Source organism: Mustela lutreola, chromosome 9 (genome assembly GCF_030435805.1).
Source record: "Mustela lutreola isolate mMusLut2 chromosome 9, mMusLut2.pri, whole genome shotgun sequence".
NCBI classification, from domain to species: domain Eukaryota; kingdom Metazoa; phylum Chordata; class Mammalia; order Carnivora; family Mustelidae; genus Mustela; species Mustela lutreola.
Window position 1 is genome coordinate 108347795 of NC_081298.1, and position 18072 is coordinate 108365866.

Here is an 18072-nt window from a genome sequence, read left to right on the forward strand (position 1 = left end):
ATGTGATGTGATGAGCACTGGGTGTTCTGTCCAGCTGTCGAATTACTGGGCTCTACATCTGAAACGAATGATGGACTATATGTTGGCCAATCAAATGTAAATTTAAAAAAAAGAAGAAGAAAACAAAACAAAATGGTGACCATATGTGCTCTCAATGTCATACTAAAACTTGGTCAAAGAGGCCCCACCAGGAATTACTCAATTCTTTAGGAAACAGATGCCTTTGGCTTATTGATGACTGAGGATTAAACACCAGACTCTGTGAACTTAGATGTTAACGAAGAGGAGACGGATTGATAAACTGCAAATCATTTCTGCCCGAAAGAAAAGATAGGCCAAGAAGGTGCAGTTTTACTGCTTTGCAATTCATTAAGCAGGTCTTTTTTTAAATTCTAAGTCAGCCAACCCATTCCACTATTTCTTTCCTGACTGATCATATCTTTTTTTTTTTTTTTTTTTTTACATTTTCAACAAAGCCAAACATTTTTTTTTTATAATTTTTTTTTGAATAAGCTTTATCATCCTGCTGTTCCCTTCATTTATTAATAATGATAAATCTTTGGCACATTGTTCACTCTGTGTTTGTGTGAGAGTTTTGTTTCAGATCTTTTTGAAAATTAAACTGACACTACTAAGATAATATTATTTAGCCCCAAGTCACACATCATGTGTGGTGGTTTTATTTTTTTTTTTAAGATTTATTTATTTATTTATTTGACAGACAGAAATCACAAGCTGGCAGAGAGGCAGGCAGAGACAGAGAGAGAGGGAAGCAGGCCCCCTGCTGAGCAGAGAGCCCTATGCAGGGCTCTATCCCAGGATCCTGAGACCATGACCCAAGCCGAAGGCAGAGGCCTAACCCACTGAGCCACCCAGGCTCCCTATGTGTGGTGGTTTTAAAAATCTGTCCACAAATTCTTTGATATTCTACCATTTAAGAGGTGGAGTTTAATTCTCCTTTGAGTGTGGGCTGGACTTAGTAGCTGGCTTCTAAAGAATTTACTACTTAGTGGAAGTGGCAGGGTGCCCCATCTGCGGCTAGATCACAAACGGTTTTGTAGCTCCCTCCCAATCTCTCTTGGTTCCCTCCCCTGGGGGAAGCCAGGGGCCATGTCAGGAGGACACTAGAGCAGCCTGTGGAGAGGCCTGTGTGGTGGGACCTGACAAGCTATGTGTGAGTAATCTTAGAAATGAGCCCTTCAGACGAGGAGACCCTGCTGACATCTTGATGGCGACTTCACAAGACGTCCTGAGCCAGACCACCCAGTTCATCCCACTTTTCTGGTTCCTCATTCTGAGAAGCTCTGTAAAATTATAGTGCTTGCTATTGTAAGCTGCTGCTAAGTTTTTGGATAATCTGTTACACAGCAACAGGTAACCAACACATTGTGTCATCACCATGGGCAGTTTCCACTCCTGATCATTCTCCTTAGTCCTCAGTGGGTATCCTCCCTTCTTAGGAAACATCTCAATTCTCCGTGGACTTCATCTGACCATAGAGGTTGTCCCCGAAGCTGTGCCAGTCTGCAGAGGGTTAATGCTCCCCGTGGTGCTTCTCACAAGTGCCCTGCAGCGGGGGTGCCTCCTGCTCTTGCCAAAGAGATGAAGTCGCAAACGGCGCAAGGTTACATCAGTATGTAAGCACACAGTAGGAGTGGTTTATTATAGCAAAATAGTAATTTTTTATTAGGAAGATAACAAACATAATGAAAATAACCAGTATTCATGTGGTGTCCACTATGTCTCTAGAACTATGTTTAGTGGGGTTTTTTTCTTTTTCATGAGAATGTTCTCATTTTATGCTCACAACTGCCCTATGTGATAAATGCTCTTATGATCTCTGTATCATGGATGTGGAAACCAAGCAGAGAAAGGTTAATCATGTTGTCTGATACGGAACCAATAATCAGAATCAAATCCAGGAAACCTGAATCTAAACTATTGACCCCAAGACACAACACGACAGTTAGACGGAACCATTTACAGTCTGCCCCAGATCATGTCACTATTCTGCTCCCTGAGTTTTTGAGCACAAAAGGCAAGTCTCTGCCATGCTCCCAGGCCCCCACAAAACCAGGTTCTCACTAACACTTGATCTTATTCTTTTACCACACCATGCAGGGCACTCAAGCCCCAGGACCTCTTGCTCTTTCTTGAACAGGCCAGAGCATTCCTGCCTCAGGGCCTTTGCACTGACTATTCTCCTTGCCTAGGAACCTCTTCTCCAAGATATAAGCATGGCTCACTCTCTCACCTCCTTAAAGTCTTTGCTAAAATATCACCTTTTCCATGAGACCTATACTCACCATCCCATGCCTTCCTCTGCTGCTGCCACTTTCTGCTTACCATGCTCTATTTCTTTCTAAAGTACTCACCATCTATTAACACACTGTATAATTCAACTGTGTTATGTGTATTATTCATCAGCCCCCACCCTATTCTGCTAGAAGATAAGCTCATACAAGGGAGGTGTTTCCTATTTTGTTCATTAGTGTATTCCAAGTACTTATGGTGGTACCTGGTATACAGTATGTCTTTAATAAATAATATGGCACTAAAACTGAAGGAGTTGTATGCTGTATCACATTGAAAAGCCCAGAGAGGGGCACCTGGGTGGCTGAGTTGGTTAAGTAACTGCCTTCAGCTCCAGTCATGATCTCAGGGTCCTGGGATGGAGTCCTCTGTTGGGCTCTCTGCTCAGTGGAGAGTCTGCTTTTCCTTCTGCCTCTCCCCCTGTTTATGATTTCTCTCTCTCTCTCTCTCTCTCTCTCTCTCAAATAAATACATAAAACCTTCTTTAAAACAGGCCAGAGAATTGTCTACATTTTGTTCACAGCTATGATTTTTATTTCTCGAGAGCTTTGATGCCTCTGGGGCATCATTCTCTTAATAGAGCAGGTAAGACCATGGTGGACAGTCTCAGCCCATGGGCTAACATGGGCCCACTATTTCCCAAACAACACTTGGTCGCAACACAACCATGTTCACTAGTTTACACAGTCTGTGGATCCTTCTGCACTGCAACGGCCCAGCTCAGTGTCTGTGCCAGAAATTGCGCAGATAGGGTATTTAGGGCATGGTCCCTTGTAGAAAGGGCTTGCCAAACTCTGGTTACACCGTCTCAATTCAGGTCTAAATCTGTCACTTATTAGCATACATCTTTGGCCAAGTTGTTTGACCTTTCTGCCTTCTGGAGTTCTCATCTGTAAAATGGGGATAAAAATAGTACTTACTCAGCAATGGCCGTTAAGATGATAGGAGTTAATGCATGTGAAGTGTTTGGAGCGTGCCTAGCACAGGCAGGTGCTTCAGTGTCAGCTGTAATCACCATCGTCATCATCGGTCACGTGGCCTGGGGAAATTTGCCTCATCTCTCCGATCTGATGACTCATCTCACCTCATTTGCGTCTCTCTGTAAAGAAAAGAGGAACCATCACCTCACTGGGTTGTCATGAGGATGGACGAGAAAGACGCAGTGAAGAGCAGGGTCAGCTCTTAGCACAAATCCACTGACACCTGCTTCCCATGTCCTGTTTCTCACCTCTCTGCCCCCCCCCCCAGGTGTATAGAGAGGACCCTGAGAACATGTCTATGCTGACCTAAATCTGAGTCTAGTTCCAGGTCAAACACGTCCTTACCATTGTGCTAACATATCTTTCCTGACCCAGAGAGGGAGAAGGCCCCAACCCAGCCTGGCTGAATGACCACAGCACATGCTGTGGATTTGCTGCACGTTCATTGCGCCAAGCATCATCTCGAAAGCAGTACAGGCATTGTACTGCGAAATGAGTGCAATTTCTATTCCCATGGGCCTGAGAAGACAAAGTCAGGCCTAGAGAGATGAAGTAACTAAGCCAAGGTCACTAACTAGTAAGACATGAACCTGGTATTAGTACTCTGGCAGTTCGATTTCATACTAGCTCCTATTCCCCACTGTGCACAAATAAGCCACATAATGCTTACAGACTTGGATAGAGGGTAGAGCTGGAGGCCCGGGGGGCTCCCTGCCAGAAGTCTTTTATAGGAAGGACCAAGGAGCTTCTTCAGAAAAACAGAGACTTCAATAAAGACAGCAGAAACCAATAGAGTTGGTCCAGAGACAAAAGGTTCCAGCATGACAGAGTGTGGGACACAATAGGACAGAGGAGATTCCTCACTCCCTGGAGTGACTTGTGGTGGCCTAGAACACCCACGGAGGCCCTGCCTGGCCTAGGAGAGCCTGTGGGGATGTGCAGACACAGCCTCAGGGAGCTGTGAACAGAAGGGTCCCTCCTGCTACAGCCCAGGACCCCCACCCCGACGACAGCCATATCCTACAGTCACTGTGCAGAGCGACAGAAGGCAAGGTGCCACTTGGCTCATAGTACATTTGGGTAACACTGGAGTCCCTGTGAAATTACAGGGAAGTCTGTGGGTCAGAGCACTGCAGCCGAAGGCTGAGCCAGAAACTTGTGGCTTTGTTGTCCTTGCTCAATCCCATGGCATCTTCCAGGGTGGAGGGTCTGGGGAAGGGCCAGTTCTACAGGCTGGGACCGGGGAGTGTGTGGGCAACGACAGGGTGAGACTATGGTGCGTGTCACACCCACAGGCGGTTTCTCCTGACTGAGTCACCCAGGGCAGGACCAGAGTCACTAGCCACTTCCTTACCTCAGATCCAGGAGAGACCCTCCAGAGCAGGTCCAGTCGCTTTGCTCATCTGTACTTCAGAGGCCTCCAGAGTCTGAGGACTCACCTCCCACAGATGACCTGGTTTGGCCATTCTGGACCTCCAGCCACACAACAGCTAGGACTTAAACCAGACTCTGCGGCTGAAAATTGGAAATAAACCAAATGTGGAAGGAAAAAGTCAATAGGAAAGGAAGAGCACTGGTCTGATTCCATCTTCCCTGGTCCCTGGGCCTTGCGCTCCTTCTTCCCAGGCAGAGTACGGGCTCTGTGTGCATGGCTATGTGCTCACAGAGAGGGTATTCTCAGCCAGGCTGGACTGGGCAGGCCACACTTGGATGATTTCTTCCAAACACCCACCTGACCGACCCATGCAGTCTTTCCTCCTGTTTTTTGTTTTGTTTTGTTTTCGTCTCTTTCCACAGAGGACTTGGAGCAGTGAGCACCCATAGCAGAATTAAAAAAGGCAAAGGGAACTGCATTGGAAATCCCCCAGAGGAGGTCCCAAGACTTCCATGGCTCTGTCTGTGACACTTGGCACTGATGGAGTAGAATCATCTCCTGTTGCAAACTCAAGAACCAGGGACTACTTCTTTATATAATATATATATATATATATTTGTTTATATATAATATACAATTTATATATAATATATAGCTATTGTATATTTTTATATATATTATAAATACAATTGTATATTTATATATAATGATTATTAGATAAGTGTTTGCACATCTGTCCTAATTTTTTGTCATATTTAATTGTAATAAAATGCACATATATCTACCATCTTAAACATTTTAAGTGTACGGCTACGTATGTTTTTTACATCCTTTGTTAAATCTATTCCTGAGTATTTTATTGTAAATGGAATTGATTTTTTATTTCATTTTCTAACAGCTTGCTACCCATATATTTTAAAAAAACACAATTAGTTCAAGGATAATAAAAATAAACAATAATATTTTTGCAATCATCATAGGTGTGACCAATTCAGGTAAAAATCATCCACAGAGGTTAAAGCCTTCATGCGAATGATGAAGAGTAAGATATGCATTGTCTTAAGGAATCTCCTCACTGATCGCTTACCAATTACAAAAGGAAAATTGGTAATTTTGCAGTGGAGAAACCTGGCCCACTTCACCTTAACCAAGTGGCCAAAATGTTGCTCTCCAGGACTGGCGGGAGACAACACAAGGCGTGTCCATCAGGAGATGGCACGCGGAGAAGGACACGTTACATCTTCTGCAGCTTTCCTGCCAAAGTCTGGAGGCTGAATCTAATCATGAGGAAAACCAGACAAAGCCAGCTTGAGGGATGGTCACAAAGCAACAGCCCCTTCTTCTTCAACAATGAATGAACAACAACAATGCGGATGGAGTAAAAGTAGGCTGACGCGGAAAATATTTAGAAAATGTATCTCTTCAAGAGTTCTCTTCTCTATGTGGTGTGTGCTACCATTTGTGTGGGGAAAGTACACATTCAGAGGCCTGCTGGTGCCCCAGATTCCTCTCTAAAGATAGCCTGCAGACGGGTAGCATTCGTTATCACTATGGGCCAGAGAAAACTGGATGGGGAGAAAGAACTGATTTCCACTTTTGTTCATTTAGATGTGTTATTCATTTAAAGTTTGCTTTTTTACTTAACTCTAAAAGGTGGTTCTCAAACATAGTCCTAAGTGAAAGAAACCAGGCACAAAAAAGAACGCATGCTTTATTATTTCATATACATAATTCAAAACTAAGCAAAACTAATGGTATTTGCCATCCGACCAGGGGTTAACCTCACGCCCAACCTAACCCTCACCCAACCTCAGGTTGGAAGAGGGACTGGAAGGGGCATGGGGCTCTTTTTTTTTCTTTTTTTTTTTCATAAACATATAATGTATTTTTATCCCCAGGGGTACAGGTCTGTGAATCGCCAGGTTTACACACTTCACAGCACTCACCATAGCACATACCCTCCCCAGTGTCCATAACCCCACCCCCCTTCTCCCAAACCCCCTCCCCCCAGCAACCCTCAGTTTGTTTTGTGAGATTAAGAGTCACTTATGGTTTGTCTCCCTCCCAATCCCATCTTGTTTTATTCATTCTTCTCCTACCCCCTTAACCCCCCATGTTGCATCTCCACTTCTTCATATCAGGGAGATCATATGATAGTTGTCTTTCTCCGATTGACTTATTTCGCTAAGCATGATACCCTCTAGTTCCATCCGTGTCGTCGCAAATGGCAAGATTTCATTTCTTTTGATGGCTGCATAGTATTCCATTGTGTATATATACCACATCTTCTTGATCCATTCATCTGTTGATGGACATCTAGGTTCTTTCCATAGTTTGGATATTGTGGACATTGCTGCTATAAACATTCAGGTGCATGGGGGTACAGGGCTCTTTTGGGGCACTTTATGCATATCATCAGAGAATTCAGCAAACTACATCCTCATGAGCTGTGCAGTGTCCTCTATATGTGTTAGACTCTAATTTTTTTTAAGGTTTAAGTTTTGTTTTTAAAAATACAATTAACTTTTCTATATTAACAGTATATCCCACCACCTTACACTTATTCTTACTTCTGGTAGTTATTCTCTAGATTGCTTAGGATTTTCTACATGAACGATCATATCATCTGCAAAGAGGGACAGTTTTCCTTATATTCTGGTCTTCGTTCTTTGGATATTTTTTTTAAAAGATTTATTTATTTATTTGACAGAGAGGGAACACAAGCAAGGGAAGTGGGAGAGAGAGAAGCAGACTTCCTGTGGAGCAGGCAGCCCGATGCAGGGCTCAATCCCAGGACCCTGAAATCATGACATGAGCCAGGCAGACGCTTAATGACTGAGCCACTCAGGTGCCCCCATTCTTTGGATATTTTTAATTGACTTTTGCAATGGGGATGACTTCCAGTAAAATAGAGAGAACAACCATCCTTAACTGGTTACCATTCTTAGGGGGAAAAAATCCCATCTTTCACCATTGGGAGCTGTAGATATATCTATTTTTGGTAGATGCCCTTTCAAAATACTGAAAATATCTTTTCTATTTGTAGTTGGCTGGGACTGTATATGGTGAGTAGAGCTTAACTTCAACCTAATGCTTTCTCTGTATCCACTGAAATAATTGTCTGGTATTTCTCCTTTATTTTGTTAATACGGTTCCCTTTTCTAGTTCTTATCTCTTAATTCTGACATCTAGGGAATTTCAGGATTGGTCTTCATTGCCCTAATTCCTGACACAGGGCCACACATTCCTTCTTCCTCATGTGTTTGAATTACTCCCTAGATATTGTTAAATATTATATTACAGAGGCTATTTCATTCCTCTGAAGAAGTTTATGTTTCTGTTTTACCACACAACTAACCTCATTGGACACAAAATGCAAATCCTGTCTCTCAGGTGGTGGCAAATATCTCAGATCAGTTCCTTTACCTTCACAGGGGCTTCTGGGCATGGCTCAAGGGTCAGCCAGAGATTTGGGCAGTTTTTACACTGAATTTTGTGGCTCTCCCTCACTGCCTCTCCCCTTCTAAGATTAACCCCCTCACGTTGCAGTGGCAGTAGTTATCCCAAATCTGTCCCACTGCTTCTTCAAGGAGGACTATAGGGTTTTCAATCAGTTTTAGTTGTCATGCTGTGCAGCTTAAGCCTGCTCTCAGTGCAAAAACAGGACATATGGGAAACTGACCCATTCACATGATTTTTTCCCAACTAGCTACTGTCCTGCAGAATCAGCCTGCATGTGTTTGCTTATGCTCGTTCACTGATGCATTCAGTTTCCCTCCCCATTTCCCACCAGATCTTATAGCTCTTTTTGTGCAACCTTGGTCCAATCGGAGCCAACTGGGCACCAAAGGAAACTCATATCTTTCAGTTCCAAGTATGTCTCTTGTGATGAGCACATTGCCTTATTTCTCTACTAATCTGTTAATCTTCTTTTAACTGGAAAATTGAGTTAATTTAAATTGACTGCTGAAATATATCCATTTATTTCTATTATCCTTTTATTTTTTTCTTTCCTTTCTTTTTTTTATTCCTTTCTTTGATGCACTTTTTTTGTTTCTTTCTCTCCTTCGTTTAGTGCCTTCAGTGGGATTGAGTGAGATGGTCTTCCTTGTTTTCCCTTTGTTCCCTCTTCCCTCAAATTTGGAAGTTACATGCCCTCTATTAACTTGATAGTTACTCTAACTATTTTAATAATCTTTCATGATCCAACTAAATACAAGGTTAACCAGCATTTTCCGCTGAAGAACGGTGCTGTAGTGAGGATGGCCGCAGGGGTAAGATGGTGACCAACTTTTCGGGTATCTGGTTTTCCCTCCTTGGGTGTTCACGGAGTCTGTGATGAGGGCACAGTGGCACTCTGCCATTTGGCTGGTAATGATGAAGGCTTTAGTTTGACGCTGGTGCCTGCCTTATCCTACAAAGCACATACTGATTACATTCTTGGACACCCAAGATGCCTGGAGTGAGTTTGGCACTCAGGGTCCGATCTGCACTAGTTGGCATCCAAACTAGAAACAAGAGGCCAGATTCAGAAGTCCAAGACCACGCTAGCCTTCCATTCTCCTCAACCCTTAGACCAATGACTATTTGCTTTCAGTCTAGTGGTAAGGGGAGAAGATCCCAAGAGGACATGGTTTGTCCAGTCCTCAATGGGCAGTTTCCCCCTGACACACTCTTTGCTCCTTTCTCACCTGAAACACAAGAATCGATGGAGATTCAGCAGTTGAGAGCATGGGTTCTCTCCATCCTGTCCCTGAATCCATGGATTCCCTGAGGCTTAATCTTTTGTCTTCATTTCTGTCCCTCTGTCTCCCTCTCCTATCACTGGTCCTCAAAGTCATGATGCTTATCTCTTCTCCTCACATTCTTGTATCATGCCTTCCTAAAATAACCAAACCCACAGCCTCTCATTTGAGCCTTAGTCTTCACTATCCAGTATCTTCCCCCATATCAACCAGGCTCCTCAGACTGGACTGATACACAAGGATATCACCCACTGTCATACATCTCACTCTGTATGAACTACCACAGGGATGCAACCAGAGGTCACAGCTGGGTTTGATATCTCCCATCAGGAAATTATCTTTCTTACAGGAACTGAACCTTCTAGAGAAGACACATGGAGCAGAGATTGCTGGGGGAAAAAAAAATGGGCATGCCCAGAATCATTTGACTTCCCAGTAAGAAAGCTCCTTTTTCTGCAAGGAAATAAAAGTACCTCAAAACAGTGTCTGGTCCAGGGGCACCTGGGGAGCTCAGTCATTAAGTGTCTGCCTTCAGCTCAGGTCATGATCCCAGGGTCCTGGGATCGAGCCCCACATCGGACTTCCTGCTCAATGGAGAGCCTGCTTCTCCCTCTGCCCCTGCTTGTGTTCCCTCTTGTGCTGTGTCTCTCTCTGTCAAATAAATAAAATCTTAAAACAGAAAAAAAAAAAAAAACAGGTTCAGAATGAAAACAATTTTTTTTTGTTTTTATTTTTGGGTTTCTTGCAACTGTCCATATATACTTTATTCACACAAAGTATTGTCACATCTTGAGTCTCTGTGTTTAAGCAAAAGTGTGTGGCCAGGCCACCCGCACCACACCTCAAGACCACCCAACTGAGGACATTCTTCCAAGGGACACTCAGGCTTTGGCAGAGCTGGGCTTTTTGCTTTAATAAGTAAATAAGTAAATACTCAATAATAAGTATTGAGTATTGATTGGCCCCTGCCAATAATTTTTAAATAAACTTAATAATAAGTTTAAATTGTAAAATGGGTAAATAAGTAATATTTAATAAGTAAATACTCAGTAATAATAAGTAAAAACCCAATTCTAATAATAAGTTAGTAATAAGTAAAAATAAGTATAAGTAATAACTCAATTCTAGTAAGTAAATAATAAGTAAAAACTCAATTCTAGGGGCACCTGGGTGGCTCAGTGAGTTAAGCCTCTGCCTTCGGCTCAGGTCATGATCTCAGGACCCTGGAATCAGGGTCCTCTCTTCTCAGCAGGGAGCCCGCTTCCTTCTCTCTCTGCCTGCCTCTCTGCCTACTTGTGATCGCTGTCTGTCAAATGAATAAATACAATCTTTTTTTAAAAAAAAAAAAAAAAAACCTCAATTCTAAAAATACATATACACTAACTGGGGAGAAACTAAGTTTTCCAGCAATGGAACTCAAAATTCCAAAATGGAAAATGTGCAAAGTGAGAGCCGAGATACACTGTACCACCAAGCTATACCCCAACCCCAAGCTTTGGCATCAGAGAAGGGCTGTCCTGGGCACCTAGATTTCTCATCCCCTAGCTCTGGGCCCCTTCCTTCTCATCTGCTGCTGGTCCCACATGGGGATAGGGCAGAGTTTGGTTTTTGGTCAGAAGCCAAGAGCAGTTGAAGAAAAAGAATGAAGGAATGATATCAACTTGCTCTGCACAGAGGACAGGCAAGGACAGCTCAGAGATGAATAGCATTTGGGTTAAAACTACGTTATTTACCAATTTAGTTCTCATATCTTTCACTCTCTTGGGCAGATCCCTGAGCCCAGCCAGCTATGAGAAGCCCTTTGGGGCTGGGATTATCTGGTCTGGATACTCTGTTCTCCAAAGCCTCCTCTCCATCCTCTTGTAGCAAGAAGAAAAGCATCTTTCCTGTTTGGGAAGTGCAAAGCTCAGATCACAAGCTGTTTCCTGGCGCAAGTTATCAATACAATCTCTCCTCTGGGGATATCTCAGCCACATGTAGTGCTTTGTAGTAGAGAGGAGAGAGGTGCCTATCAAGCTGTCATTTACTCTGAGGAGGAACAATACCAATGGACTACAAATATCTGTATCAAAGGCACACCAAAAGTCCTATTATTCATTCTCTCAAGGAGGGAAATGCCCAGGGAAGTTCTCTCATTGCAGAACTGCCCTAATTATGGTGCAGAAATCAAACTGGACTAAGAAACACAAAATTATCCATGCAAATTTAGTAGTTCCAAACATCCACTCCTTTAATAAAGCTGACCTACAGTCAAATCAGCACATAAAATTTAGCATACAATTTTGATGAAAATCTGCCTCTAAAGCATAATATCTGGTAGTTAATAAGGCCAGCTGCCTAAACAGTCCTTAAATATGTTCAAAACTAGATAAAATAAAAAGACAACTGTAAGGATCTAGAAGAATCCCGTCATTCATATAATGATTTGAAGAATGTACAAAAACAGATAGTATGGACCTATCGGATCTTCTACAGGAGCTGGGTAGGGATATTGAGAGAATCCACAAATGAGTCTCAAGAGAACTCCAAAACAACCAAGGGTCTTGACGGTGGCATATCCACAGAGGCCCATGACAGAAAGAACCTGGATATGGTGAATACATAGCCTCGTGGAGGTTGAGGACCACATCTCTATCTGTGGTCCCAGATGCCTATAGACACCCATGCTTATCATGGGGAGGGACACAGAGAGATGCCACTTGGTTCTCAAGCACTTATAAACATATCTAAGCGTCAGAAGGAGGCATCTAGAGCCAGGGCTGCTCCAACTCTATAGATTCAGGTTTAGTTTCAGCAATTATTTTGCTATAGTTATGGGGACTCAATTACATTCTCCACACTGGAGAAACTTAGGGAAGGGCAAATTGCCTGCAGGTGGAATGCAGGCAGGGCAGTACAGCCCTAGATTTTGTCTTGCCCAGACACAGTCTCCTCTGATTGACTGAATCATCAATGCTGGGCCTCCAACAGCATCCACCTTAATCTAAACCAGGAGAGGGACATCTCTGAGTTCCTGCCTTTGAGAAATCGGGATGAGGCACTCTGGGCAGGATCAAGTGCTTACTCATTTCATAGCGCAAGGGCCACTGAAGGTCTGAGAATGACCTATCCAGGAATTGATAGGTCCTTTGGGCACCCACGGAAATGCACTCTTCCAAAGGGTCAGGAGATGGAAATTCTAGTTCAACATTGACTTTATCACTAAGAAGAACAGGGATTGAGGCCAGAACTCTGGTACCTAGGTGAATGTGATTATGAAAAATGAGCTTGGTGCTCTCTCAAGTATATTCATCAGAGGTTTGGTTTTCCTCTCCAGAAAAAAGAGGAAAGATACCATGTGTCATGATTTTGGATGAATCCTCCTGGATTTCCTATATTTATCTCCTTGAAAGGATCTAAGTCTTTACCCCAGTGAAAAAAGAAAAAGATATTTTCAGATGAGTAAAACAAGGGCACAGAATCATACTATTTGCACTCATTTTAATTTTTATCATAGTAATACATACATATTGCTTTTAAAAGCCAGATAGAGTTTTTAGAATACATAACTATAAATGACAGATTCCTACCCATACCATCTTCTTTCTCTTAGTCCAATCTTCAGATCCATTCAGGAAAGATATTCTCTATTTGCAGGAATCCCCATACCTCTCTCCTGGGCTAAGCCTTATCCTGTGACTCCTGGGTCTTTTTCTTCCTCTTGGTCTATTTCCTTTTCTAATCCACTTCTAAGGGGCCATCTAATCATCTAGGTATAAATGTCAAAATACTTCATGGTTTTCTTTTCCTTTGGCAATCACTTCTTTTAGAATTTGCAATATTCACTCCACTTTCCCACTTGGTATTGGGCCCCCTAAGAACATCTTAGTCAAGGAAACTCAAGTCACTTTCTTGTCATTTTTTGCAGAATGTTTGGTGGGGGAGGGTGGGGGCGGGGAAGTGATATTTTGGTTTTCAAAGTTGTTTCCTCTTTTTTACCAGACCTGGTGCCAAAATGTTGCAAGCAAAGAGCAAGAATAGGAAAGGCAGAGCCCCTCTCAGGACACCCACTTTGGGTCTGCAGGGAAGGTGTTCCCACACTCCTGGGTGTAGTCTCATTTCATCAGATTTCAGTAGGTGGTGTGTGCGTGGCTGTTGGGGAGGGTATAACGATCAGCATCACCTTGCCTCTACCTATTGTTAAGCACCCTCAGAGAGACCTGAGTAGTTCCCAGACTCAAACTCTTTCCAGACCATATCTCTTTTCAGACCATATCATCACTTGACCTATTGCTCCCTTGGAGAAAAGTTCCATGGTTCTAAGCTTTCTGCCAACCCCAGGCTTCTTTACATGTGTCATGAGAGCTTCTGGAATTACCTTCTACCCTCCTACGTATCTCAAAATTCTGAGTGGGAGTGGGAGTTTCCACCAACTGCTTCTGAAGAATATTATCCCACAGTCCCTTCAAGCTCTGCTGGTGTAGGGAATGCTAGAAGAGTCTTCTGTCTTTGTATATCTCTAGAAAAGCCCACACTTTCTAGGCACTGGGAATTGGGAAGAGGTTATTGGGAAAAGCTATAAGCAGAGCCATAACCTTGGAGAAGATATCTCTGTATTCTGAATTCCTAATGGGATTTTGAGCCTATTTTAGGGACCAGGATGCTTACTTACTATGGTAAGGTCTGAGAAGGGAAGGAGGTCAGTTCCTCAATCATTCATTTATTAATTTATTAATATGTATTTATTCAATACAGACACTGCACCAGGGACTGGGAATATAGTGGTCAACTAGACAAATACCTCTTCCCTGGAACTGGACTTTATAATATAAGGAGGGAAGTAGAGATAAAAACAAACCAGTTCATTACAACTGTGTGAAGGAAACAGTAACAAATGGGAGAGAGAAAATTCAGGAGGTAGAAGAGGCTTACTATGGACATGGGGCTTAAGGGAGGCTTCTTTGAGGAGGTGACATATAAGAAAAGCAGAGAATGAGAGTGAACTAATATATGTATAAGGATTTGCACAAGCACAGCATATGCAAAAGTCCTGAGGCTATAAAGAATTTGGCATATTCAAGGAACTGAAAATTGGCATGACTGAGAAGAGTGATGGGGAAAAGAACTACCTTGGAAGGTAAAGGAGTTGGAGGCAGGGGTCAGGATATCCAGGAAATCCTTAAAACTGTGGAAGGGAATTTATATTTTCTTCTAAGTGCAAATGGAAGCACTGAAGGAGTGAACATAGAAATGATATAGTTTAAATTCAAAGCAAAACCATAGTGAGATACCACATCATACCAGTCAGAATGGCTAAAATTAACTGGACAGGAAACGACAGGTGTTGGTGAGGATGTGGAGAAAGGGGAACCCTCCTATGCTGTTTTTGGAAATGTGAGCTGGTGCAGCCACTCTGGAAAACAGTATGGAGGTTCCCCATACCCAGCAATCCCACTACTGGGTATTCACCCTAAAGACACAAATGTAGGGATATGAAGGGGCACATGCACCTGAATGTTTATAGCAGCAATGTTCACAATAACCAAACTATGGAAAGAACCTAAATGTCCATCAACAGATGAATGGATAAAGAAAATGTGGTGTATATATACAATGGAATACTATGCAGCCATCAAAAAACAAAATCTTGGGCATCTGGTGGCTCAGTGGGTTAAATTCTCTGCCTTCAGCTCAGGTCGTGATCTCAGGGTCCTGGGATTGAGTCCCACATGGGGATCTATGCTCGGTGGGAAGCTTGCTTCCCCACCCCCCCACCACGTGCCTCTCTGCCTACTTGTGATCTCTGTCTGTCAAATAAATAAATAAAATCTTAAAAACAACAACAACAAAATCTTACCATTTGCAACAATGTGGATGGAACTAGAGGGTATTATGTTTAGTGAAATAAGTCAATCAGAGAAAGACAACTATCATATGATCTCTGATATGAGGAATTTGAGAGACAGGGCGGGGGATTGTGGGGTGTAGGGAGGGGAAAAAATGAAACAAAAAGTGACCAGGGAGGGAGAAAACCATAAGAGACTCTTGATGTCAGGAAACAAACTGAGGGTCACTGCGGGGTGGGGAGGAGGGATAGGGTAGTTGGGTGATGATCGCTGGGGAGGGTATGTGCTATGATGAGTGTTGTGAATTGTGTAAGCCTGATGATTCACAGACCTGTACCCCTGAAGCAAAAAATACATTTTATGTTATTTTTTTAAAAAAGAGAAATGACATAGTTTAGATTTACATTTATCCAGATTATCCTGACTGACTCATGGAGACCGGATTGAATGGGCAGACGGTGGAATAGATGGAACTCACCAGTCTGGAGTCTGATTTACAGCACCAGCCAGCTATGGTGGTTGCCTGGTTTGGATTGGAGAGCGGCAGAGAAGCTGAAGAGAGATGGGTGGATTGGAGATCTTTGAAGGTAGACTTCTTAGGAGATAGACTTCATGGATTAGAGGTAGGGCTTGAAGGAAAGGAAGAATCAAGGGTGACTCCTAAGTTTCTATCTTGAGTAACTGAGATGGAAATGATGGGGTGTGGGAATGGGTATGTCTGATTCCTTCAAAATTCATATGGTGAAATCCTCACATCCAATGGGATCAGATTAGGGTATGGAGACTTTGGGAGGTAATTAGATCCTGAAGGCAGGGCCCTCATCAACAAGACCAACAGCCAAATGAGAGAGGCCTAGGACACTTTCTCCCCTTCCACCATGTGAGGACACAATGAGATGTCTGCAACCCTCTTAGGGCCCTCACCTGACCATGTTGGCACCCTTATATCACACTCCCAGTCTTCAGAGCTGCAAAACATAATGTTTGTTCTTATTATGCCTACCAGTCCATGGAATTTTGTTGCAGTAGCCCAAACAGACTAAAACCTCCCCCAAACTAGGACAGCCAATAAAATATCTGAGAATACCTCGTGGGTCCTTCTATGGTTTCTCATCCTCCACCACCACTTCTTCACTTCCTCTGTTGGAGGGTGCAGTATTGGATGGGCCAGCCATCTACTTCCTGCTCACCTCCAGTGCTCGTGGGATTTCTGAGAAGTTAATATTTATAAGAGCAGCCTAGTGTTATGTTGTGGTTTTTATTTTATCACTGTCTACTATTTTTTCTACACATTCAGCTATTTACAGAACTCACATTCTTTGCAGCTTTTCTGAGAAAACGTGCTTACTCTGTGTCCATTTCATTGCCACTACAAGCCTCTCAAAGCCATCCTTGGGCTTATTTATGCTTAGTCCTGACCTTGTCAGAGAAAAAAACTGAAATACTAGATTCCCCTGTTATCCTTTTCCTGTGCCCCTAAGTGCTTTATGAGTATGCATGAATGTATGTTGGTGCAGACTTGGACAAAATCCAAGAGGGAGGTGCCGTCAATTCAGTGGACATTGGCTGGAGGTCTTCTGAGAAGCTCTGGGTTGTGCTTTGTTTCTGCAGTCATCCCCTCCTGGAAGGATATGCTAACATCATTGCAGTCTCCTAAGGTCAGATATTGGCATACGGGGAGGAGGAAGAAGAGTTGAGACAGGGAAATTCCTAGAGAACTTTTCTGTGCTTTCCTTCCCCACCTTCTCTGAGGAATTTGATGTTCCTTGCACCCTTCTTGCAATTAGGGCTGGCTCTGTCACAATAAAGCAAACTCCACTCTGACACATTTCAGTATCACCAGGAGATGCTAATACATGCAACGTGAGTTCATTTGTTTCAACAATATATTTTGAGCAGCTGTTATGTAGGAGGCAAGATTTGGCACCTAAGGAGTATAGATCTATCAAAGTCACAATCTCTGCAGTCTGTGTACTTAGGAATTGGTTGAGGAAAAAGGAACAGAGACTAAGACAAGGAGAAATAACTGTAGCACAAGTCTAACAAAAGAAACTTCTGTCATATGAAAAGGCAAAGTGCCATAGACATCAAAGAAGATAAGATGGATTTACTTGGGAGGATAAGGAAGAGCCTCTAAACACTTTGGACAGATGCAGAGTGCTAGGAAGACATAGGCAGGGGTCATCACACAGTGATGAAAGTGGTTGAAATGTTTGCAAATGCATGTGCAGAGGCACAGAGGGAAGAAACCCAATGGGTTGGGTGTAGTTGGTAGAGAAAAGAAGCTCATTTTGACTGAATCTGTCTTATCCTGGGTTTATACTGGAAAGCAGAACCTGAGACAAGGGTTTTCATTCAGATGGTGAGAAATAATTCCAGGAAACAGGAATGGGGCACGGAGAAATGAAGCAGGGAAACGAGATAAGCCAGTGCAAGGGTATTCTTGAGCTCAGGGCTGCCATGGGTGGCTATGACTCCATTTTACTGGGACCCTCTGAGGAACCGTGTAGGTAGAATGCATCTCAGAATTGTGCACCTGAAGGACCCAAGAGAGTAGTAGGTTCCCACCCACTCCCACCCCCTACTGGTCAAGGGTTCTTCATGGGCAGGCCCATCTCATTTCCAGGTATGTACATGTGAGTGCCAAGCAAGTTTCTGCAAGTGTCTTTCCCCAAGATGTCCTAGGAGGCTCCGAGTAGAGAGAGACAGCTGCTTGGTGCAGCTGAGATGACATGATGTTAGGTTAACCTTCTCAGAGCTGGTCACACAGCAATGACTAGAGTAAGAGGCAGGCGAACAGGAGGTAAGGGGAGATTCTGGGATTATCTCAGAAC